At 42.9% G+C, this 24,092-nt stretch overlaps 1 protein-coding gene and 1 pseudogene across 3 annotated transcripts in view; one reads left to right on the top strand and one right to left on the bottom strand.

The window, feature by feature from the left end:
- The window catches only part of ASAP2 (ArfGAP with SH3 domain, ankyrin repeat and PH domain 2), a 216,069-nt gene that overhangs the window by 14,541 nt on the left and 177,436 nt on the right, over window positions 1-24,092 (top strand). The window lies entirely within an intron of this gene.
- On the bottom strand, window positions 1,091-17,973 carry LOC103112778 (mitogen-activated protein kinase 6-like; annotated as a pseudogene).

Below are 24,092 nucleotides of genomic sequence, written 5' to 3'. Positions count from 1 at the left end.
CTTGAGGTGGATTTTCCTTGAGTGCATTGCTAGTTTAAATTTGGGCAAATAGGGTCATACAGTTTGTCACCTGTTTCCCCTTGAAACAAATTCTGCAGTTTTTGTTGCATGCCTTGATTTCTTTATTACATCTCTTTTATGCTTCTTCTTTTTGGTTGTATAATCTATCATAGGGTTTTGCCATTATTAAATCAGATTGTTAAGCTTTAAGTAAACACTGATTTTTTTTATAAAGATTTTTTGTTTATTAATGAGAAAGACAGGAGGAGAGAGAAAGAACCAGACATCACTGGCACATGTGCTGCCAGGGATCGAACTCAGGACCTCATGCTTGAGAGTCCAAAACTTTATCACTGTGCGACCTCCCAGACCACAACACTGACTTTTTGTTCACCAAGGTTTTAATAGCATTTTCCTGGGCTTCAGGGGAGCCAGTATTCTCCTAACTGGAAGATGTGCTCACTATATGAAGCCTTATGAATTTATAAGGTATTTATAAGGTAGAGAGTAGAAAGAGTACTAGTTGAGGTCTGGCGGTGGCACACCAGGAAGGGTGTACATGTTGGCATGCTTGAAGCCCAGAGTTTGAATCCTCAGTCCACACCAGTGGAGGTAAACTTCATGAACTGTGGGTCCCTCTCTCCCTCTCCTCTGTTTCTCTCTCAGAAAGAAAGGAAGGAAGGAAGAAAGAAAGAAGAATCCACCAGTAGTGGATTCTTCATACAGGCAAAGAGCCCCAACAATAACCCTGATGGCAACAACAACAAAAATTATAGAAGAGTGTATTAGCCAAGGAGTTAGAAAAATAGCTGATTCTATTTGTAATGTAATCTCCATTTTGCTATATGTTTGGTCTCTAAACTTGGGGGTCTAAACTACTTAATTTCTGACAGCTCTCTCCATCCTGAAAACCCCATGGCTCTTTGTATGACATATGTTGGGTTTGAATTGAAGGTTCTTGAATATGATGAGAATTAAGAATCAGCAAGGATAAAAAAAAAAGGAACTAATAAAATCCTTTCTAAATGACACCATCTGATTCAAGTTAAAAAAATGACTTAAACACTAGTAATAATAGATATAACACATTTCATGAAGAACACAAAGAGAAATATCTGCCCAGTGTTTTAGTTCAGATGTTCCAGAATGCTGCTGTATGTCTTATGAGGAATTTGAGGGGACGATTTCATAGCAGAAGGTGTTAACGTGGCCTGTATTGACTTAAGTGGGGACCCAACTGGACTGCGAAATTGTGGGATGCATATGGACTCTAGCTGTTTGTTGAAGAGGAATTCCCCTCTGTTGTTCAGAAATCCTTCCTCGTTTCCTTTCTCTCCAAGCTTCCCATCCTCTACTGGCTCAGTTTCTAGCATTTCAGTATCTTCTTTCCTACTAAAGAACTTGTCCAAGTAACTGGTGTAAGTGTTCTCCTTCTCCACTTGTTAATCTTTCCTGACTTCACAGCAAAACTGATTTATGAAAAAACAGTCCTCCCCGCCGCCAAAAACTGGCTGTCCCAAGAAGACTGGTACAAAACTTCTAACTGAGCCAAATTTGCCATTTCTTTTTCCTGTTTTTCTCGGCTTACTGACTTTGATATCAAACTTTTTAACTCCAGGTGGGACACTGAGCTGTTCAAGTCATTCAATTTATCAACAACATCAGTGGGCTCATGTTGTGAACTAAGCTGAATAGTTCCTGTAATGAAGGAATCAAAGTCGAATCCCTGATTCTTTTCCCTTTCTTTTTCAGCCAGTTGCTGTGATGCTTCCTCTAGAGCTATCTGGACTTTAATCCATTTCTTTCACATTTTGACTTGCCTTTCTTATCAGGTTTTTCTTTGCTCTGTTCTTTCCAATTGGAAAGATCTATAATCAGCTTGGCTTCATAGTAATGGTTAACTTCACTCTCCCTCCAAACTAGGTTAAGTATGATGATGAGCTCATTTTGTAGTTACAAGTATGGCTACATTCCAGATCACAGTATTTGTTTTCATGATGATCTGAGTGTTGCCAACAAGGCTCAGTGGAGTAGTTGGTATCAAAAGCAGCATCCTCCAAGTACTTTTCATGATCTCCATCCAAATATTTTCAAGGATCAGCTTGCACTTCTTCACCGGTGACATCAGACAGAGCCCTTGGGTCAAGCTGAACTTCATTGATATCAAAATTGTTATGAATAGGCCAATCATGCTCTGAAAATTGACAATCATGGTACCTTTCCCAGTTGTAAATATGACCGTGAGTTTCATCCATCAATAAAATATCATCAACTTTGTCTTCAATATGGAAAGGATGACTTGAGATTGGTTCATCCATTGGGAATGAATAGATAGATACTCATGTAAGGATGGAAAAGCACTTCTTCTGCCATCGACCAATCCATGGGGCTAAATGTCAAAATCTGTTTCAGGAAATCCAATGCTTCTCGACTAATTCCCGGAAGCAGCTGAGCTAAAGAGGTTTGTGTAGCTCAGTCACATTATTTCTTTTCTTTTTTTTTTTCTTTTCTTTTCCTCCAGGGTTACTGCTGGGCTCGGTGCCTGCACCATGAATCCACTGCTCCTGGAGGCCATTTTTTTCACCCTTTTTGTTGCCCTTGTTGTTGTAGCCTTGTGGTTATTATTATTGCCATTGTTGATGTTGTTTGTTGTTGGATAGGACAGAGAGAAATGGAGAGAGGAGGGGAAGACAGAGAGGGGGAGAGAAAGATAAGACACCTGCAGACCTGCTTCACTGCCTGTGAAGCGACTCCCCTGCGAACCGGGATCCTTACGCAGGTCCCTGCGCTTTGCGCCACATGCGCTTAACCCACTGCACTACCACCTGACCCCCAGTCACATTATTTCTAATGTGCACTGGAATCAGCTCCTGCCGATCTTCCTCATATACACGAGATGGTTTTCATTTTAACTGACATGTTGTTTGCACACAAAGATAAAGAATAGAGCAAAATAATGCAATGCAGGAGGAGATAAGAAATGCACTGTCAAGTAAAAAAAAAAAATTCTCTCATAGAACAATGATCTGTTTTATAGGAAACAAAAAACCTTGCCTTGAAATTTCCACAGTGAGACTATACATAATTGCATGGAAATACCTATTTTTTTTTCCTAAAACATTTTTCATTCATGAGTATTTTCAAGTTTATCGTACTGTACACATTTCTTAAAACACATACCAGCAGCAACTGAAAAATGAATGCCGAATTTGGTACACATGTGTTATCTACCTCAAGGTAACAAAAGTGTATGGCAAAACATATACTACCCATAGTGCTTCACGATATGCACTTATATTTAGCCAGCATTTATTGCAGTAAACTATTCCTAACTCACTCACTGTGGATCCATGTTCTGGTATGCGTTCTTTATAATGAAGTGTCCCTACATCACATCTTACTTATTTTCTGTATTTAACTTAGTTTTTAACATTTATTTGCAAATAGGCCTTTTCCATTTGGCACTATGATTTGTTGTTGCATATTTAGCTTAAACTAAGGCTGTCTGCGTACTTAATTTACTTAATATGCATTTTAAGTAAAGTGCTCACTGTGTATAGAAATTTGTATTTTGGAGGTGCTTGATCTGTCTACAAAGAAAAATTATGAATTACTTTATTATAAAATGCTCCTAGAAGTCTTGTGTTAATTTTTTTAAAGAAAAAAAAAAGCTGTAATGTTAGACTTGTGTGCATGGAAGTCATTAAGGTACATCATTATTGTAGTTTAAAACTTGTACATGATAAGACATATTTTGTTTTTACTGTATGTTTTTACTGAATGATCTGTTTCCTCATCTCAAGGCGAGCATGAATAAAATTAGGTTAAATGTAAAAAAAAAAAAAAGAATCAGCAAGGAAAGGCAAATTTGTAGTTGTAGTCCTGGAAAGACTACAAACTTGTTCAAAAATCTATCTTCAAGTTTCCGTTTTTAAAGAAAACCTTTCAAGCTGGGGAGACAGCATAATGATGTAAAGAAAACCTTCCTGTGGCTTCCTAAGGTGTTTGTTTTGTGCTGGCATTGCTTTTTTAAAAATTCAGACACAATTCACATACCATAATAACCACCCTCTTTTGATGGGGGGAAAGGTAGGGGTGGAGTGGTAAACTGCTTTTTCATTCAGAGAGACTACTATTTAGGTCTCAGCACCACTGATTGAACCTTGGGCTTTTGGGGCCTCAGATATTCAAATTACTGAGTTTTCAAAAGTTTAGTCACAAGGGGCCAAGTGGTGGTATATCTGGCTGAGTGCACATGCTGCCATACTCAGTGACCCAGGTTCAAACCCTTGTCCCCACCTGCAGGGGAAAAGCCTCACAAGCGGTAAAGCGGTGATACAGGTGTCTCCTTTTCTTTCCCCTTCTCTGTTTTTCCTCCCCTCTCTATTTGTCTTTGTCTTTATCCAAATAAATAAATAAATAAATAAAAGAGCATAATCACAAAACTGCAGCATTAATCAGCATCCAAATTCCAGAATTCATAAAAAAAGCAAAACAAAACAAAACAAAACCCACCTCATTCCTCTGTCCCTCAGGTCCTTAACAACCCCGTAGCCTACTTTCTGTTTCTGTATAATCCCTGTTGTGGACATTTCATATAATATATGGCCTTTTGTGACTGGCTTCTTTCACTTATATCTTCAAGATTCATTTAAGTAAAGAGTGGGAAACTTTTTTTTCTGCCAAGGGCCGTTTGAATTTTTATAACATCATTCACAGACCATACAAAATTATCAGCTTAAATACTAACACTTTACAGTTGCTATGAAAAAAACTTACAGATTTATTGAATTTCGAGTCCCGCCTGTGGTTGCCTTGACAGAACCAGATGTGATCTAAGTTGTAGTATGAATCTCTCCTTCATTCCTTTTTCTGGCTGAAAAATATTCTGTTGTGTGGATATCCAAAATTTTGTACTCATCCACCAGCACATTTATAGATTGCTTCTGATCAGGGGCTATTATGATTATTATTGTGGATATTATTTTACAAATGTGGGGGTACACATGTTTTTAGTTCCCTTGAGTGTATTCGTAGGGGCAGAATTACTATCATCTGGTAACTGTGTCACACTTTGCAGAGGTAAGCCACTTTAAGTTCCCAACAGCAACAGGGTTTCAGTTTCTCTGTATCTCGTCAATGCCCGTCTTTCTGAGGATAAGCTTTTCTAGAGGGAGTGAAGTGGTAGTGTGTGTAGACTTGATTTGCATTTCTCTCGCGGATGGCACTGAGCAGTTATTGTAACTGGTTATTTCTGCACATTCTTTGGAGATCTACCTGTTCAAGTCCTTAGCTTGTTTAAAAATTGGATTGCGGGAGTTCTTCATATATTCTAGAAATAGACTGATCAGATGATTTGCATATATTTTCTCCTGTTTTTGGATTGACTTGTTACTACTTTGAGTGACAAAACATATTTTTAAAATTTTAATAAAGTATAGAAAGTCTGCTTTCAAGGGTTGCTTGTGCTTTTGCTAATAGTTATGAAACTCTTATGTAACACAATAAGGTCATGATTTATGCCTTTTTTAATAAGGGAATTTTAGTTTTAGCCCTTAGACTCTTTATCTGTTAGAATCTTTTTTTATTAGAATCTTTTATCTATTTTGAGTTATTTTTTGTATGTAATGTGAGATAAGGATCTACTTTTTTTTTTATGGGCAGATAAATATCCAGTTGTCTCAACACCATTTGTTGAAAATACTGTTCTTGTGGGTGGAGAGAATACGGGTCCAAGAAGGATGACAGAGGACCTGCTGGGGGTTGTATTGTTATATGGGAAACTGGGGAATGTTATGCATGTACAAACTATTGTATTCACTGTTGAATGCAAAATATTAATTCCCCAATAAAGAAATTAAAAAAAGACTGTTCTTTCCCCCCTTGAAGTTTCTTCTTTTCTTATGCTAGTATTATACAATCTTGATTACTGCAGATTTATGACAATTTTTTTAAAAAAAAATTAGGTACTGGGTGGCATCCAACTTCACTCTTTTCTAAGGACCTCCAAGGCATAGTTTTCCATTAAGCTCATCAAATTCTGCAAAAACATCAGCTGGGATTTTGATGAATTTTGCTTTGAATCTATACATCAAATTAGGGAATACAGGCATCTTTTAAAAATTTTTTATTATTATTTGTTCTCCCCCCCCTTTGTTACCTTTGGTGTTTTATTGTTGTTGTTATTGATCTCATCATTGTTGGATAAGACAGAGAGAAATGGAGAGAGGAGGGAAAGACAGAGGGGGAGAGAGAAAGATAGACACCTGCAGTCCTGCTTCACTGCCCGTGAAGCGACTCCTCTGAAGGTGGGAAGCCGGGGGCTGAAGGTGGGAAGCCGGGGGCTCGAACAGGGATCCTTATACTGGTCCTTGCGCTTCTTGCCACATGCTCTTAACCTGCTGCACTACCGCCTGAACTTGGGGTGTTTTCCATTTAAGTCCTTAATATTTTTTTAGCCATGCTTTTAGTTTCTATTGTTAAATTTATTCTGAAATACTTGATTCTTTTTGATGCTATTATAAATGGCTTTCATCTTAATTTCATTTTTTGGATTTTGCTTCATAGAAATACAGATAAATTTTACATATTGACCCTATATCTTGCAATCTTGCTGAATGTGTTAACTAATGTGTTGTATGTGTGTGTTAGGACTTTCTTTTTTATTATTATTGTTTATTGGGGGATTAATGTTTATAGTCGACAGTAAATACAATAATTTGTACATGCATAACATTTTCCAATTTTCCAGGACAGAGAGAAATCGAGAGAGGAAGGGAAGACAGAAGGGAGAGAAAGACACCTGCAGACCTGCTTCACTGCCTGTGAAGCGACTCCCCTGTGGGTGGGGAGCCGGGGCTTCAAACCGGGATTCTTATGCCAGTCCTTGCACTTTGTGCCATGTACACTTAACCTGTTGCACTACCACCTGACTCCCAGTAAACTAGTTTTAATCATCTTTTAAAAACCAAAGGGTTGCAAAGAATAAAGTCTCAATAACTCAATATAATGACTGATTTTGGTATGAAGAAAAAAACAAAATCCCTAATATTTATTTATTTCTCCTCATCTTATTTTGATTCTGGATATATTGAAGAAACTGGAAGATTTGCTAGCTTGGTTTTTTTTTTTTTTTTTTTTTTTTTTTTTTGCAAAGTAAGTTGAAAATGCCACTTGCATTGGTAATAAGTCTCAGATATTTGCCGCATTCAGTCAGGGCAGTATATGTCACCTGGGAGGTTTACAGCCAGGAGCCCAGTTTTGTCTGCTCTCTGTATCTGCATGCTCTGAACAATCTACTGGTTTTGCTGGCTAGTGTGGCTTTTGGTTATGTCTTTCTGTGAGTATCACTTTGATTTGCCCACTGTGGAGACTGCTGACTTTTGTACAAAAAGTAATTGTTGAGATATCCCTAGTTTTCTTCTAACTTTGTAAATTTCCTTGTTTGTTTTCCTTTCTCAGTAAGTGTGAAGGAGGTATGTTGTGTCCCCCCCCCCCCCCCCCACTGGGTGGTTAGGCTGTCAGAACTTGTAGTTTTTGTTTCTCTTGGCTGTAGCTTGCCAGGTTGTGGGCTCTTGGCTTGGGAGAGATACTTGCTGTGTTGTTTGTGAGTGAATTAACAGTAAAAATTGTCAGGTAGGGAGACTGACTCTTCCTCCTCTTCTAGCTCTTCCTTCTCTTCTAGCTTTCAGACTCCTGTTTCTGTCTTTTCTTTAGGGATCAGATTGCTTTTGCTACCGTTTAGGTATTGCTCGAAGTTAAATTCTCTTCTCCACCTGCTCTGTCCTCACTTACCTAGGTTTCCTTCTGTGGGTATATTTTCATACCCCAGGGATTCTTTGTTTTCCTTTTAACAAAGGATATTCCACTTAAAAGGGACTTAGCATGGAAGCTTTAATTTGGAGCTTCAGCCTCCCCCAATCTCTTAAGTCACTCATGAGCTGTGGCTTTGCTGATATTTAAAATTGGCCTTCTTTCCGCCATATGCACTTAACCCACTGCACTACCTCCCGACCCCCAAGTTTGGCCTTCTTTCCTACCATTCTGCCTCGCCCCACTTTTGCAGATCAGGGTTTATTGCCTTATCTTTAAAAATAAAGATTTATTATCATCTATAGGCATCTTGGAAGCAGCTTAAATTTTGAAGTGCAGTTTTTTTCTTTATGGCCAAAAGCAACATAGAGGAAGTTTGATTGATTTTATGACAAAATTGGTTTAGTCATAGTTAATATGAAATCTCTTATGGGCTCCTATTCTATTTGCTAGTTTAATTTATGCTTGAGAGTCTAGTGCCTTAGCCACTGCACCACCTCCCGAACCACAGCTAGTTTAATTTATGAACCTCTTTGGATTCTTCAAGTGTCTCTGTGGAGCAAGGCCTGTGCAGAACCAGCGAGGCCTGATAAGACAGTGAGCTCTTTATTCTTGCTCCTGATACACTCATGAGCTACTATTGAGCTCTAATAACTTGGTTAGATTTTGGGTTGAACCCCAAAGAGTAGTTGTGTCAACAAATGGCTATTTCAAAGATACCTCATTGTTTTATAGTTTTAAAAAATTTAAAAATATTTATTTATTTATGAGAGGGATAGGGAGAGAGAGAGAGAAAGAACCAGACATCACTCTGGTACCTGCTGGGTACCAGAACTGCTGGGGATCGAACTCAGGACCTCATGCTTAAAAGTCCAACACTTTATCCACTGTGCCACCTCCTGGACCACCACATCACTGTTTTTTTCAAATGAAAATACATTATTGTGTTGAAAATGAAAGCCACAGACCATAAGGCATGTATTACAACCTGAAAATAAAGAAAAAGGTTCCTGGTATAAGAAGAGAGAGTTGGAACCAGGTAGTGGCAGGTGTCTCTCTGTCTCTATCACCCCAATCCCTCTCGATTTCCAGCTGTCACTATCCAATAAATAAATAACGATTTAAGTAATGATAGTAAGAAGAAGAAGAAAGAAGAGAGAGTCTAGGAGTGGGGAGATAGCCAAGCAGTTTACACAACAGACATAATTTTATCTCTGTGGCCCAGAGGCCCCAGATTCAATCTCTGGCATTAGCATAAACCAAAATTTAACAGTACTCTGTAAAAGAAAGCAAGCAAACACAACAGAGACATGTCATCCCTCCGGCATTCCACCCTCGCCCCCAAACACACACCCAGCAAATCCAAAGATACCTGCTATCTGACCCTTAGTAGAATTCCCTCCCCTGGGTGAAAACACTTGAGTGGGAGAGTAGAGAGTTTGCCCCAACCTAGGCCAGATTATTTGAGCATAAGGAAGTTCTGAAGTCTCCTAGTCCACATATAACACGAGCTCCTGTCTTTTTTTAAATGAACTTTTCTTTTTTTTATACTTATTTATTCCCTTTTGTTGCCCTTGTTTTATTGTTGTTATTGATGTCATCGTTGTTGGATAGGACAGAGAGAAATGGAGAGAGGAGGGGAAGACAGAGGGGGAGAGAAAGACACCTGCAGACCTCTTTCACCGCCTGTGAAGTGACTCCCCTGCAGGTGGGGGTTGCGGGGGGCTCAAACAGGGATCCTTATGCCAGTCCATGTGCTTTGCGCCACGTGCCGCGCACTACGAGCTCCTGTCTTAAACCTCCCTGCTTACTCCAGTGACTAGGGACCTTATGGGAACAGCTTTTCTACTCAGGGTTGCAGGGACATATCTAAAGTTTTTGACTGGGGAGTGAAATCTGCAGAGCTTTGCTTAGAGAGGCTGATCTGACAAAGATGGGTGTGGGTGGAGGGATTTAAGAGGGTGAAAGGAGGGGCTGGGTCTTGGTCACCCAGATAAGGACCTGGGTCCTAGCCCCCGTCCCCACCTGCAGGGTGGGTGCTTTGCAAGTGGTGAAGCAGGTCTGCAGGTGTCTGGCATCTTCCTCCCCCCTCAATTTCTCTGTGTTCTATCCAATAAAATAGAAGAAAAGTGTGTGTGTGTGGTGGGGGGAGAGGCATCAAAAGGGAAAGGACTACAGACAAGGAAGCCAGAAAAGAAGCATTGGCTACTGCTGCTGAGGGAAATAGTCACTGGGGCTTGCCCAAAGGAAGGAACAGATTGCACAGTAGTTAAAGGGCAGCTGGTGACTTGTTTTCTCATTTGCCTTATCTCCTAGAGCTGGTTCTTTTGTGTGTGGTTGACTCAGGCCTGTTTTCCCTTCCTTTGTTAGATATGAAGAGAACCTGCCTTTCTCTCAGGCTCTGAATTACACTGAGTTCCTTCCTTGAAGGGGCTCACAAGATAGAGGGAAAGAAAGAGAAGCAGTGATTTTGCCTATGAGGATGATGGAAACTTCAGTGAGATGGTGTCAGATAAGCTATTTGGAGGGAGGGTTTCTTCATGTGTCTGTCTGCCTGTGAGTAAGCCTCAAACTAGGATCTCAACATAGGCCCAGAAATCAGTGTTTGCTCTCTGGCATCTGGCTGCATATGTAGAGTACAATGTCATGTTCAACAAGAAGCATACATTATAAAAAGAAAAAAGTTGAAAATAACCTTTTAGGAGTGTATATTTAAAAAGAAAAGATTGGCCACGAATGCATTCATCAGTATCTGTCTCCGTATACAACATGTGACATCCTCACGGACATGATGCATATGAGGAAGCTGGCTCATCACTCCCAAGCCCATATCTTGGCTAAGGCCAGCCTGCCACTCTCCACTTCTTCACCCTCCAAATACCGTTGTCTTGTTTCTTGATCTGACCACATTTACCTGTGACTTTGTAGGCACCCAGGGACTTGAAGATTCTGTGGTCTGGAAAGGCCACTCTGCTGTACAGCACTTGTAATACAGGGAAGGAAGGTGGGTGGAGTAAGCTATGCCAAAACTGTCCTTGTTCTGAACTCTGGCCTCTGCCAGTGGGTTCTTTCTAGCTGCCACCAGAGGGCTCATCCTGGGGCACTTCTCTCTTTTTCTCTAGCCAGACTGGCCCCAGGGATGTTACTAAATGGGAAGGGGCTGGGGGATAGTCAACAGGGTATCTGGGAAATACAAAGAAACGGGCTGCTACCCCACTAACATGCTACTAACGCTACAACATGTTCTTCCCTGCCTGATATCACCAGTGATGTTCTCTCCACATGCTGCCTTCCCAGCTCTTGCCTGAGAGGAGAAATGCCAGCGAGGGGAAGAGAGATGGGCTGAGGCCCCTTGGTCAAGGAGCCAGTCTCTTCTGATGGGTCTGAAGAAGGAATTAAGGCATGCCTTAGAGGTGCATAGATGGAGTGGAGGGGCAGGGCTGTAGTCAGCCCAGATCTGAAGGGTGAGAGTAATTGGTGTGCTAGTAAAAGCAAGGTGTTCCCTTCTGTTCTCTGGTGAGAGGTGGTGCGTGCTGGGAAGCTGCCATTGGCTGGTGTCTCTTCAGCCTTCTTGTGCTTAAGAACTTTCCCTTCACTACATCCTTTAGCTCTGGAGCTGCTGAAGTTTTAGGACACCTAGTCTCTGTGGACCCAAAGCCCTTTATCATAAAGGCACACACTCGGGAGTCGGGTAGTAGCGCAGCAGGTTAAGTGCAGGTGGCGCAAAGCGCAAGGACCAGCAGGAGGATCCCGGTTCGAGCCCTTGGCTCCCCACTTGCACTTCACAAGCAGTGAAGCAAGTCTGTAGGTGTCTGTCTTTCTCTCCCCCTCCTCTCTCCATTTCTTTCTGTCCTATTCAACAGCAATGACATGAATAACAACAATAATAACTCCAACAATAAAACAACAAGGGCAACAAAAGGGAATTAAAAAAAAGGCACACACTCACAGAAGGGGAGGACTTGGTATTTGTTATGCACCCTGTGTCCTGCAGTGCCCAGCACACAAGGCCTTCCTAAATACCTTTCAATGAGGAATCCCTTCTGAAACAAGTGTACCATTTTGCACTGTGGGCTTGTTTCCTGTGTTTGTGTTTTTGTTTCCTGAATCCAAACTGCCAACTCCTGAGAGCAAGAGCTTTTTTATAGTAAGCTTATGTTTTTTTTTTTTTTCCTTCACATATACCTAGTCTCAAACCTCTGTTTGGGCAGGACAGGTCTTAGACATGTTTTTACAGCTGGAGAAGCAAGCCCATAGAGGTTTAATGGCTTTGTAAAATAAGATATTAAATAAGTAACAGCCCAAGGCTTGACTTGAACCAGGATTTGCAGCTTTTGTCCAGTGAGTGGATCTTCCTATTACTCAGAACCATCTGAGTATCTGGACCTGCTCAGGAATAATTTTATCAAGTGAAGTATGTGGGGACATATGCATATACCAGATTCTGTATGTTTCACAGTGTCTTTGTCCAGAGATTTAAAGTGTTGTGCCTGTGTTGTTGTGTTACCGTCTCTAAAATAACTAGAGAGGACAGATAATTCAGAAATATTTGCACATTATATTAGGAAAGAGTTAATAGTACTTGCTACTATTAATATGAGTGGTATTAGCTGTTCTGGGAAAAGGTACTGCTTATTCATAATAGCCAGGTAATAGCAGCAAGATTAGAGAGGAATACCCAGATAACATTTTAGATATGTGTAGATATAGTAATAATTTAAAGGTAGTGGAGGGAGTGGGAATCTTAATAGACTTTAGGAACTTCCACTTTTTATTTACTTAATTTTTTATATTTATTTATTTTCCCTTTTGTTGTCCTTGGTTTTTTTTTATTGTTGTAGTTATTGTTGTTGTTATTTATGTCGTTGTTAGGACAGAGAAATGGAGAGGGGCGGGAGAGACAGATAGACACCTGCAGACCTACTTCACCGCCTGTGAAGTGACTCTCCTACAGGTGGGGAGCCGCGGGCTCGAACTGGATCCTTAAGCCCGTCCTTGCACTTCATGCCATGTGCGCTTAACCCGTAGTGCTACACACCCCGCAGGTGTGGAGCCGGGGTGTGAATCATCTTTCTTTACTGTTAAAATGCATTTACATTGGAGGCCAGGCGGTGGCGCACCCAGCTGAGTGCACACATTACCATTCACAAGGGCCTAGGTTTGATCCTACACTTACCCCCACCCTTCCCACTAGCATTGAAGCAGGTCTGCAGGTGTCTGTCTCTCTCCCTCTCCCCTCTCAATTTCCCTCAGACCTATCAAATAAAACACTAAGGGAAACAAAACAAAACAAGGAAAAAAAGGCTTCCAGGAGAAGTGGATTCCAAGTGCCACCACTGAGCCCTAGCCGTAACTCTGATGGCAACTGAAAAACAGTTGAGACTTCATAATGAGTATTCTAGTTACATTACATATTTCCTTTAAAAAAAAATCCTGCCCGCTAATTTGATTACCTTTATTTTTGTTTCATTTTTATTAGTAATTTAATAATTATTTACAAGATTATAAGATAACGAAGACATAGTTCCACACTATCCCCACCACCGATGTTGGGTGCCTCCACTCCCACTGGTAACCGCCGTAGTTCTTCACCTCGTTATCTTTCAGAGAAAAGAGAAAAGGATTTTAGTTGGTAGCTAAGTGGTACCCACTCTTTGGGTCTATAATTTCATTCCTTCCCCGCCCCCCCCCCCCCCCCTTGTAATTTTCCTCGTTTCCTTTGGGTTGCTCTGTTTTGGTATTTAATTTTAGGTTGCTTTCTCTGAAGAAGGATGATTGAGTGGCTGCAAAATTGAGCCCATGTGGGCTCAATTGGGGCTGGTAGATGTAATTTTTGCTATGCCTGACAATGTAAATGGTACTCTCCCTCCTGAGCAGAGTGTATGTATGATAGACTAATGGTCTCTTTCCATCTGGCCATCAAATGATGGTGCCATTTGAACACTGAGTTTTTAGAATCCCCAGGGACACCAGAATGTGTATCTGAGCTGCCACACCCAAATGCAAATTATTCCTATTGATACCTAATGTATGTCAATTTATGCTGCTCTCTTGACAGACAGTCTGAATGATAATCTTCCCACTTAGTGCTACAGAACCCACATTTAACTTCAGCATCACAACAGTGAAGTGTCTTGACAACCTATATTCTGCTGAATTTCTGTGATGTTTCTTTAATATCTAATTTATTTACTTATTTATTAGAGACAGAAGTTGAGAGGGGGATATAGCAAGAGAGAGAGAGAGAGACACACACCTGCAGCACTGCTTCACCACTCAAGAAACTTCCTCCCTGCAGGTGATGACTGGAGGCTTAAACCTGGGTCCTTGCACATTGTAATATGTGCACTCAACCATGCGCACCAGCAACCCCTGTGTGACATTTCTACAGCTTCAACCCCTTCAGGGGATTATCACTACAGGTGAAAGGTTCAGTATTTTTGGAGTAAGCACCACCTGGCTGCCTTCTCTTGTGGAAGTACCCTGATTAAGGGCAGGGGCAGCAATTGATAAAACTTGCAGAGAAGGGGAGTTTTAGTACAGAATGGGGTTGGGGATTAGACTAGGGAGGGAATGCTTTGGTAGGAAAGTTACTGTTGCCTTTTCAAAATAGTGTCCCTCAACCCTCTTCCTCATCATCACACCTCAGCTTCAGGGAAGAAGACATAGGCTCCTGGATAGAAGGTTCTGTTAGTAGAGTTAGTAGGGGCAGGGGTGGGGTGGGTGGGTTGGTGCTATGTGCTGGAGGAGACCCCCCTCAAACTTGGTGATGCTTCCATGTTCTGCTGTGCTTTTGCTCAGTTGGTGTTGGCAGTGCACCTGCCTTTGCTCAATGCCTATGGGAAAGCGTGAATGGATAGACTGCCTCTGTTGGCTTCACTCCCTGAACTTCCTAGGCTCTCCGCTAAGGTGAATCACATCTGCTGGTTAACCAATCTGAATGCTGTGAAGCCAGTCATTGCTGAGTTGGGCCCCGAGGGCAGCTGCAAAGGAAACAAGGGGATGAGTCCTACCAGGGTCTCTTGTCTGGAAAGAAAGCTGTGACCAATGGGGCCCACATGATCTTTGCATGGGCCTCATCCTTTGCTGGAACTGTTGGCACAAACAGACATTACTAGGCAGCCTGGAGCAAGACCTGACAGAAAGAAGGCTATATATTGAACATGTGGAGGATTCGTTGATATCCCAGAGAGTGCTTTCTAGGATGGGGACAAAGTATTTGAGGCCACGGAAGAGAAAGGTTGTTTGGATCAAGCCAAAATAATGCAGGACCCTGCAGGGTTATCCTCCCCCCCCCACCCCCCAGTAGGGCCTTGGTGTGGGCTTTGGAACTCTGTGTGGGTCTGAATTAGCCCTAGTTTCTGTGGCTCTCCAGTTGTCATTGTGGACTAGGAGAGAGATAAGTGTGTGTGGATGAGGGCTAGGGGGTTTACAGAGCCTTGACTAAAGAGGAGAAAAACAGGCTTTGGTGGGGAATAGCTTTGTGATCTCTGCAAGAGGAGATTATTGTGTTTGCTTGTTCTGTATCATGCATTGAGGGTCTGCCTACCCTATTCAGGCAACGGGGTGTTTACTAACGTGAATAAAGAGAGTCCGGGATTTCTCAGAGTTCACAGTTTCACAGTATACACAGATGCGTAAACAAACAATTACAATATGGTTTGATAAATGTGGAAAGATGCAGAGGCAGTTGCTATAGCAACAGCAGATCACTCATAACAACTTGTGGGAGTGAACAGGCTTGTTCGCTCAGGGCCTTGGGGGGAGGGCACCAGAACAGCGGTGGTGAGGTGATACGGACGCACCTGCCTTGAACACCGGGGTCAGCCCTGTCCCCCGAGAACTGCTGCATCCTGCAGAAATCTTACAGCAGTTTCGAGCTGAGCCCAGGGCCTGTGAGGTCTCTGAACCAGCAAGAAAAACATGTGCTGCAACTGATTCCCCAGCGGGCAGTCCTACAACCAGCCTGCAAGAAGATTCCACCTCATGGATGGCAGGGACAGAAAGCAGCTTCTGCACTCAGACCTGGGTTCTGCCAGTGACTGAGAAGCTAAATTTAGCTCCTGAGTCTCCCCAGCTGCTTCCATCTCTGCTGAAAGCAAGGGCAGAGATGGGGAAAGCAGGAGACTTGCCACGCTATTTGAAGGAAGGCTATTGGAAATGAAGTCTGAAATTTCTCTTTGCCACCCAGACAGAAGGGCTTGATGAAATCAGAGACAGACGCAGCAGCTATCTCTGTGACAGTAGCCAGCCCAGGTTCATTGGCTTGTCAGCACTGCAAACACAGGGCCAGGTGGCTTGTGGGACCTGGGAGCTGTGGTGTGAGAGGGAGGCCCTCGGCCTGTTGTCCATGCCAAGATGCAGGTCAGCTTCTGGCCCCTAACAGCATAAAAAACCCCTGCTCATTTCCAGAGGGTTACTCCCTGCTCAGGCCTGGGTTAGTCTGTGGTTATATTGGTCACTTTCCCTGTGCCACTTCCTTCCTTTTTTCTTTATACCCATCTGGCAGAAGGATTCCTCTTCTCGCCAGCAGGATAGAAGGGTGGGCATTTCTGTCTGTGGAAGGGCTTTCCAGTGTGAGCTGTCCCCTCCCATGCCCCTAGCCCAGACTTGTCACCTGCAGGGAGCAGTTGACGGTTCTCCTTTGACTCCTAACTAGATTTCCAGGCTTTGTGTCTTGTTCTGTGTTCTTCCTCTGCTTCTCTGAGCTCTCCCCTCCCCTCAGCCAAGAACACCTTGGGCATTTATGTGAAATCACATCTAATTTTGAGCCTCTGCTTGGTTGTGTGTTTTGTTTGACATTGTGGTTTATTAAGAAAAGGCAGCGTTAGGGCGCAAAATAAAAATGGCTCTTTGAAATATCTCTGCAGTGTGTGAGCTCCAATGTGACATTCTTAAAAGTCAACAATAGTTCTTGGGAACAAAATGTTTTATGTATTTCCATCATCCAGTTGATCTTGATTTTCTAATTATTGTTATTATTAATATTTATTTATTTTTTTGCCACCAGGGGTACTGCTGAGGCTCAGTGCCTACATGGCAATTCTGTCACTCCCAGTGATTTTTTTTTTCTTGATACAGACATAGATAGAGAAGGATTTGAGGGAAAGAGGGAGAAAAAGAGAGACACCTGCAGCACTGTTTCACTGCTTGTGAAGCTTCCCCCTTGCAGGTGGGGACCAGGGACTTCAGCCCAGGTCCTCAGGCATGGTAATGTAACTGCTCTCCTGGTGTGCTACTGCCAGCCCTTCTAAATGTTCCTTAATGATGTAAGTTAGTGCTGTGAACAGCCCACAGAGTGCTTCACATAAGGCACAACATGAGCCCCCAGTATAATGGGCATCTGATGTGGGGCCATAGCCTGGGCTCTGTACCTACAGACTTAGGTTTGAGTCACGAAACAGGACTCATCAACTGGTTAGTGAATGCTAATATTAAAGGTTGATATTACAAAACTGCTACGGGGTGGGGGGAGCAAACTCTGCCTTTTCAGATCCTTTGATAATGTCTCCCTTCCCTCCTTTTTTTTTTTTTTTTTTTTAATATCACCAGGGTTACTGCTCAGGCTTGATGCCAGCACTATGAACCCACCATTCCTGGTGGCCAACCACCCCTGTCCCCCCCATCTCCCCCTATTTTTATTAGGATAGATAGAAATTGAAAGGGGAGGGGAAGATAGATACCTACAGACATGCTTCATTGCTTGTGAAGTGTCCCCACTGCAGGCAGGGACTGGCATCTTAAACCTGGGTCCTTGCACTTGATAATAAGTGCGCTTAACTAGGTATGTCACTGCCTGACTGCCCCCTCCTTCCTTCCCTCCCTCCCACCAGGGTTATTATTGCTGGGACTCTATGCTTGCGTGACAAATCCACCGCTCCTAGTGGTCATTCCTTCATTTTTTATTGGACAGAACAGAGAGAAATTGCTAGGGCATGGGGAGATAGGGAGAGAGAAAGAGAGACACCTGCAGATCTGCTTCCTCACATGTGAGTGTCCCCCCGCAGGGATGCTTTTACCTGTGAGCACCTGTTCCTACAGTCCCACCCCTGTCCCACCTGTCTGAGAGCCTTGGACTTCCTCGAAGTCAGTGAAGTAGCAGGCCTGCCTGTCTGCTTGGCCTTGGGGTATTCCAGCATCCACTTTCTGTATCACATGCATCCTTAGGAGATTTAGTCCATCTTCTTCTAAGAGTCTCTGCCCACTCCTTTCTGAGCTATCTCTCCCTGGACTCAGTACTCCCTTTGGGAAGTGGTGTCTGTGAGTCACTCTGGCTTCTCTTTCATTACTTGACTAGTTTGTTGTCTAATCTCTCTCCATCTTGCCTCCATTCCTACAGCTGCAACTTCTACACATGTCCTTTTATCAGCAGCATCACCAATAACCTCTGCACCTACCACAGTCAGAGAGCAATAGTCCTAAAACCACTTGGGAGATTAAAACTCAAGATTAAGACTCTATCTTCTGGCTAATATCCTCCTCTTTGGAACCTGTGGGTGATCTGGCTTGTCAGGGCCCCAAGTGCTCCGCAGGGCTGGCCTGTAGCACTGTTTGCTCACTGATCATTCCTGGCTCTCCTCCCTAGATGGTGAGTGCAGAGACCTTGCTTATCTTGCCCTGAGGAAACACCCCTGGACAGAGTTTATGTTGCTGGTGATTTGTTAGCAACACCCTCATTTTTTCTTAGATTCACCCACTGATGAATTTCCTACATTGTATTCTCTGACTTCAAATCCCCGTGCTCCTCTGCTTCCACTACACAGCCTCCAGCTCTGCACATACACAGGGTGCTTCTACCTCGTTGCCCTGGCCATTCCTCCTGTCAACCATCTTCTGTCCTCCCAAGTAATCAGTCACTCAGCTCTTGAGAGGCCTACAGCTGATCAAAGTTTAAACAGCTCACTAACTGCTAGCTCCCCTGACCCATTCATTCCCACCCCCCCCAGCTCTTATCACTACCTAACCTGCCCCATAATTTACCTATGTGTTACAGTTTTAGTGTCTTTTTTTTTTTAAATCACTTTGTTGAAAGATATGTCTAAGTGTATTGCTTATCTTTCCTCCCCCCATTATAGACCATGAGCTTTGGGAACACTGGGGTGTGTGTGTGGAGGGGTAAGGGTTGATGCGCCCCTAGCCCCCAGAATGGTACCTGACACATGATACATATTTATGGAATAACTAAAACTGACCAGCAGACACAGCTTAAATTGCAGGGAGTCTAAGATCCATGATGTGATTGGTTCATAAAAATCTACTTTTTCTGGCATAAGAAAGAGACTTGGTTCCTTTCTAGTGCTTAGGAAGTTGAGTTAGCTGAATGTATTCTTTGAATGACTCTGTTACATGGGAATCAATGTCTGTGGCCTTGTTAAAAGGGGTTGGGATTGCCGCATCCCTCTGGAGGAAGGAATTCCCAGGCTAGACATTTATGTTAGCCACAGTCTTCTCTCTCCATCTCCAGCAGGACTCAGATGGTTATTTGTGTATTTTTAAATTGCTGCCACTTAAGCACGGGGGTCCGCTGCCAATTTCTGTTCCTTATTTCTTTTCTTCAGTGAGACCAAAGTCGTTTGTGTTAGATTCAGAGACAGAGCTTTGAAACTGTATGAGTCATCTAATTATTGTCCACCAGGGCTGGGAGGTTAGCCCTAGGGGTTGCTTTGCTGATAGCAATCACTGTCGGTAAGACAATTATAAGGAAGGCTGGTATCATGTGAGGACTTTGAAGACTTTATCAGATACTCAACAAATGAAGACACCAGAGTTACCTCACTGCCCTGTCAGCCCATTTTTTTTCTGTTGTGGAAATGTATTTATTTGGTAATGTGAAGGCCTCCAAAGTAAACATGCTCAGAGCAGGCACCTCAATTATAAGGTTGCCTTAAAGTGAGGCTTTTATGCTTTTTGTGCTTGTTTCTTTTGTAGAGCCTGGTAGTCCTTTAATGTTTTTCATCTCTCTTCAGAGATAGCTTTTTAATAAATTCTTTAGATTTCCTTCTTTTACTAACACTTCTAAAACGTGGGTGGTGACCTGGACACGTGTGCTCTGCAGGATTGCAGAGATGAATGAGGAAGAGCCTGCTTCTCTGAGAGTTCACTTTACTTGTTAGCTTGTGCAGTTGACCAGAGCGTTTGCTTTGGGGACAGCTGGACCTGGACTCAAATACCAGTTCTACTAATTAACACCAGTATATCCATGGGCAAATAGGTTAATTTACTTATTTTTAATCAAACAAATACTTCCATGCTGCTTAATATGTGCCAGACTCTTAAGTGTTTGACAAACAATAAATAAATTTAATCCTTATTTCAAGCCTGTGGGTAGGTACTATTACAGCCCTCATGCTTAAAGAGGAGGAAACTGGTCCACAGAGAGATTAAAGTCATTTCCCAGGGTCACTGTGCGAGGCAGTAGTAAAGCCAGAATTTCAGCCTCAGGCTTGCCGACTCTTGAGTTCATGCTTTTCATCACAGACACTGTCTGTGCTGCTTGTCAGCTTTCTAAGCTTGGACTTCCTAACCCATAAAGTGGGAAAGCTGGTAATCTTACTGTCTAGGTACAGGGTTGGTGTGAGAATTACATGAGAAGACCCATGCAGAACACTTAGCATAGAATCCATCACGTGTTATGGGCTCACGGCAGCTGGTGCTACCACTTCAGTTCAGTGAAGCGAGATAAGGCAGTACACAAATTATACCGATACAAGGTAAAGTGTACTAAGTGTCCTGACAGAGCACTGGTGACAGCATTACATCCTGTGTGGTCCTGGGAAGCCATTGTGAAGGGGGAGGGACAGATGGGCATGACCCATGGGCTACTGACTCACTACCTGTTGTATAGGCACCCTCTCCATTTGATAGATACAGAAACTAGGGCTCTGATCACCAACTCAAGAGTCTGAAAAAGGTGTGGTGTGGCAAGGTGCAGGAAGGTGGACTGGCTTGGGGGGGGGCAGCAGGTTGGGCTCTTGTACTGAGAAGAAGAAGGAATGAGATTCAAGGCTGGTCAGCTACTGTGGGGCCAGGCCTTAGAGGGTCTGGCTGGCTGGCGCCCACTTCCCGCCTTTTCGTATTATCTTTTTTGTTCTCTCTCTTTAGAAATTTTCTCCCACACCTTCCTCCCAGTGGATTTCTAGAAATAACCCCCCCTTTTTTTTTCATGACTCACTGATTGGACACATCCTGTTTGGGGAAGTGTTGAAAGAGGGATTTCAGAATGGTGTGAGCTGCTCCCTTAATGACTGGCACAGGCTTGAGATGGCTCTGCTTCACTGCTTCTCCCAGGAAAGCCCACAACCCTGAGTCTGGCTGGGTTTGTATTTCAGTGAGCTGGATTTCTGTAGGTGCAGTGTTTCCTGGCTGCCTTGACCTGATGGGTGTCAACTGGAAGTTCCCTCATGTGTTAGGCAGGCAGGAGTCTGTGCATGGCTCCAGAGTGACTAATGAAGAAATTAATCCAATTTGAACGAGACTTGGGTGTTTCGAACCTGACTCAGGTAGAAGATGATTTGAACCAGATGGCCTGTCTGTATGTGCCAGTGTGGCCATGGTGGAGTATGTATCAGCTGCTTCTAGAGTTTTCTTTTTTGCTGGTGAGGCTTTGCAGGAACGTCATGCCCGTTAGGCAGACTCTTTCATCTATTTATTTTTCAGGTAGAGAGTGAAAGATACAGAGGGGTTGGAAGAGAAGAAAAACACTTCAGCACTGCTCCATCACTACCCATCACAAGCTAACTTTTTAAATTTTTTTTATTTTCATTGGGGTTTAATGATTTACAGTGCTGTTAATGACACATGAGTACAATTTCTCACCTCCTGTAGAACAGTTCTCTGTAGAATACTCTCACCCACAACTTTGACCCCTTTCCATCATCATGCAACATAACCCCAAAGTTCTCTTTATCTCCTCCCTCCTCCCCCAGAGCTCTTTCTTTTTTTATCTTTATTTATTTATTCCCTTTTGTTGCCCTTGTTGTCTTTTTATTGTAGTTATTGATGTTGTTGTTGGATAGGACAGAGAGAAATGGAGAGAGGAGGGGAAGACAGAGAAGGGGAGAGAAAGATAGACACCTGCAGACCTGCTTCACTGCCCGTGAAGCGATTCCCCTGCAGGTGGGGAGCTGGAGGCTCAAACTGGGATCCTTCTGCCAGTCCTTGCGCTTTGTACCACCTGTGCTTAACTCACTGCGCTACTGTCCGACACCCCCCCCCCCCAGCTCTTTCTTTGGTGCAACACACAACATCCAGTCCAAGCTTCATTTTGTGTTTTCCCTTTTTGTTCTTATTTCTTAAGTTCCACCTGTAAGTGAGATCACTCAATATTTGTCCTTTTCTTTTGGGCTTATCTCACTTAACACGATATCTTCAAGTTCCATACAACATAAATCAAAGGAGATGACTTCATTTTTAACAGCTGAGCGTATTCCGTGTGTCTGTATGTAGAAGCTTCTTCTTTGTATGGCTCTCCTTTGTGGTGCCAGAGGTTTGAAGCTGGGTCCTTGACACAGTGAAGTGTGCACTTTACCAGATGAGCTATCTCCCAGCCCCTCAGAGTTTTATTTATAAGAAGGAGCAAAGGCAGTCTCGCCTCTCAGGAAGAACAGAGCACATACAGTGTGGAATATTGGCCCTTCTCTTTGGATGATCAGATTTCATCACACTTTACTATAATTTCAGTTTTCTTTAAAAAATTTTTTTTTAATTATCTTTATTTATTTGTTGGATAGAGGCAGCCAGAAAAATCAAGAAGGGCAGGGGAGACAGAGAGGGAGAGAAACAGAGAGACACCTGCAGCACTGCTTCACCACTCGTGAAGCTTTCCCCATGCAGGTGGGGACCAGGGGCTTGAACCCCAGGTTCTTGTGCATTGTGCATCCACAAGAGACTGGATGTTTAAAATCATGCCTTGGCTCCCTTTTGAATAGCCCCCAGGCTTTTTGGCAGGCTAACTGGTAAACTGGGCACATTAGGGAGTGAAATAATAGAAAGAGGAGAGGGAGCATCGAAGTTGTGGCAGCTCTGAACCGTGAAAAGGTAGGCACCATAGGGCTTACCTATGGAAGCAGAGGCTGGTGCTGCTGTGGCCTGCTGTCATTGCTGTGGGCTTGGGCCTGGTGACAGAGTGAGGAAAGCATGTAAGACACAAGTCAAGATGTGTTGTCAGACACTGAACCCTGAACATGCCATTCTGTGAATGGTGAGGGTGGTCAGAGTAGCCTAGAACAGAGCTTCTTAACCTGGGCTCCTTTTTTGGCTTTTTTTTTAAACTTATGGCTGATTGCCACAAATAAATGAAGGGGAAGGGAGCTCCTGGCAGGGATGCTGCAAAGTACACTTCAGTGCTCAGGACAATGCCAGTGGCACTAGTGCTAGGCTAGATAGTGGTTAGGTACTGGGAGACTTGGTGGGCAAAGGGGGGAATCCTCTACCCTAATTGCTCCTGGGTCTCAACTCCCTGGTGAAAGCAGGGAGAGGCTCATGGCGGGCCCAAGTTTCTTTTTGATTTGGGCAAGATGAAGATGATTTAAAATTTCTCATAAGCTGAAGCTTGTAGATAATCAGGTGCCATGATTTCAGGCTGCACAGATGTTTTAAGTCAGTCTTGATCTTCAAAGAGTTGCATTTAAAATGCTGATCCTCTTAGACTCGTGATGTGTCCTCATCTTTGCCAGCATTTTTTTTTTCCTGTCATTTAACCTTGTGCTGTGCAGAATGTCAAATGACCTTCTTTGGGGTATATTTCAATACTTTTGTGTCTTGAAAGTTAATAATTAAAATTGCCTTATTACTGATGTAAAAAACTTGAATTCCATTTACTTTTGTGATTATATTTTGAGAATCTTAACTCAGTATCTATTAAAGTGGAAAGACTATTCATTGTAGAGGTAAAAGGAGATTTAAAGGTTGATAGAACTTTTAAAAATTAGGCTGTTATCCCACTTATTATATGGTGTGTATATGAGAAATGCTAGATGTATTTTTTCTTTTCTTTTTTTTTTCGAATACCCTTCCTTTAAGGTTTGGAATCACACTTATTTCCAGCACAGATCATCCCTTCTCTTCTCATGTGTCAGGCAAAACGTGTTTATTTTCTTCTGAGCTTGTGTTGACTTTTGGTTTGTTTAATTAAAGTTCTGCCTAAGTGCTCATGCTTGTTTCTTTTGAGATGGGGAATTTTTAGGCAGAGTATAGGGACAGGGCAAGATAGAAGCTAGAAAGAGGAGAAAGGAATTGCCCCCCCCCCCCCCCACACACACATACAGACCAGGAAGAGGTGA

The sequence above is a fragment of the Erinaceus europaeus genome, chromosome 3 (genome assembly GCF_950295315.1).
Source record: "Erinaceus europaeus chromosome 3, mEriEur2.1, whole genome shotgun sequence".
Classification (NCBI taxonomy): domain Eukaryota; kingdom Metazoa; phylum Chordata; class Mammalia; order Eulipotyphla; family Erinaceidae; genus Erinaceus; species Erinaceus europaeus.
This window is presented reverse-complemented; position numbering and strand designations above follow the sequence as displayed.